The sequence below is a fragment of the Octopus bimaculoides genome, chromosome 22 (genome assembly GCF_001194135.2).
Source record: "Octopus bimaculoides isolate UCB-OBI-ISO-001 chromosome 22, ASM119413v2, whole genome shotgun sequence".
Classification (NCBI taxonomy): Eukaryota; Metazoa; Mollusca; class Cephalopoda; order Octopoda; family Octopodidae; genus Octopus; species Octopus bimaculoides.
In genome coordinates, this window is record NC_069002.1 from 25,813,318 (window position 1) to 25,815,537 (window position 2,220).

Genomic DNA, 2,220 nt, shown 5'->3' on the forward strand with positions numbered 1-2,220 from the left:
CTATCTATCTATCTATATCTATATCTATCTATATATATATGTGTGTGTGTGTATATATAGGGCAAATAATTTATTCTTTGGAATAAATAGACACACTGGAATGTCTACTGGATGATGTATGTTGTTTTGTATCGTCTCCATTTTCTTATTTGTTGTATAAATTAAGGGTAAACCACTTTTTACCCTCGCCCATATATTACACTCAATTGCGAGATTGCCACGCAATAACCAGCATTTGGGTATGAGTCACTCAGTACACTACCAACAGTATATTGGATAGGTACTATCCCTTAGTTGGTTGGTTTCCCAACCTCTAACTCTCACAGAAATATATATTTATATAAATGAGTAACAAAGATGTACAGGTGCCAATTCTTTACGGCTGTTTCAGATACAAACATGCCTTCACAGTCTTGATATTCCATATTCAATTAATATTGTTTGAGTGTTTGGATTATAGCGACCTAATAAGGTGCCTCAGTTTAAGTACCTAATTCAACGGAATCTCAATTATATTTTATATATGTATATTCTTTTTTCTTTTACTTGTTTCAGTCATTTGACTGTAGCCATGCTGGAGCACCGCCTTTATATTTATATGTATATACAAGCAAAGTGGCTAGTTAAAAAATTTCTATCATAAATGAAAGTAGTAACTATACCGAGAAGTAATGTTTGTCACCACTTCAATATGGCTGTTCCACATGAATCAACGTTACTACCATTTTTAACCCCAGAGGGAGCCTCCTCCCGTTGGTTATCAATGCAATCTGCACTTAGTATATATTGCAAACAGGGGAGTGGACCCCAACAATCTTCCAGCAGATGACAGGATTCCCAGACTGTACGGTTTCAAGCTGTTTGCACCCATCATCAGTGGTGAACCCCTGTCTGCTAGAAATACCTGTAATTCACTCCAGCTTGCAATATATAGAAAACCAAGTGTAGTAGGAGAGCCACTACTTCCATCTCTTACTGAGATTTCCTAACTAACTACTTTGCTTGTTGCAAGATCGGTGACTGATCGTTACTTGGATTTCTATATATTGTGAGCTGGAGTATATTACTGCTATGTCTAGCAGACAGATCTTCCCCACTGACGATGGGCACAAATAGTCCAAAATTGTACTGTTTGGTGATCCCAATAACTGCTAGAAGACAGTAGGGGTTTGTGACCCCTGATTGCAATATATGTCGGGTACAGATTGCACTGATAACCAGCTGGAGGAGACTCCTCCTGGGGTTAAAAAATGGTAGTAATGTCAATTCTATGGAACAGCCACATTGATGCAGCAATAAACATTACTCCTATATATTCATACACACACACACACACACACACACACACACACATGAAGAAAAGTCAAAGATTATCTGCACTTTCGCCATAATATATCTTTATTATTGTCCCATTGTATTCTGCACATGCATGCTTATAGTTGATATTATTATGGTCATGTGACTAAAGTCTGAACCTGATCGCACCATTTTTCTTACTGGCTTTACAGTGTAAGCATGGCTGCTCCACTAGCAATGTGCACCGAAGAAGAACAAAGAGCAGTGATCCGATTTCTCTGGTCGGAATGTGTTTCAGGTGCTGAAATTCATCGAAGGCTTTTAGCACAATACAGGGACAGTGCCCTACTACATAGAAGTGTGTTTGTGTGGATTGATTAGTTTAAAAGTGGCCGGACATGCATGACACATGAGCATGGAGCAGGACGCCTGTCAACCTCCACCACTGATGAGAAGATTCAGCAAACTCAAGAGATGGTAATGGTGAACCGATTCACTATTACCATCTCTCTGATCTTTGTTCTTTGTTTTTCTTTGGTGCACGTTGCTAGTGGAGCAGCCATTCTTACAGTGTAAAGCCAGAAAGAAAAATGAAACAATCAGGCTCAAAATGCAATCACATGACCACAATAGTACCAACTATAAGCATGCAAGCGCAGAAGACAATGCGACAATAATAAAGATATGTTATGGCGAAAGTGCGGATAGTTTTGGACTTCCCCTCTTATAAGAACAGCTTTACATTAATCTGATGGATTATTCGGTAATTTTGCAGTGTAAAAAAAATTATTATTCTTATAGATGAATGTTGCTGATAGTGACTTTGACTAAGTCTGGTGATAACTTAACTGGCTGAAACTTTGAAGTTACTGTCAATAACATTCTTGTAAAAGAATAATATATATATATATATATATATATATA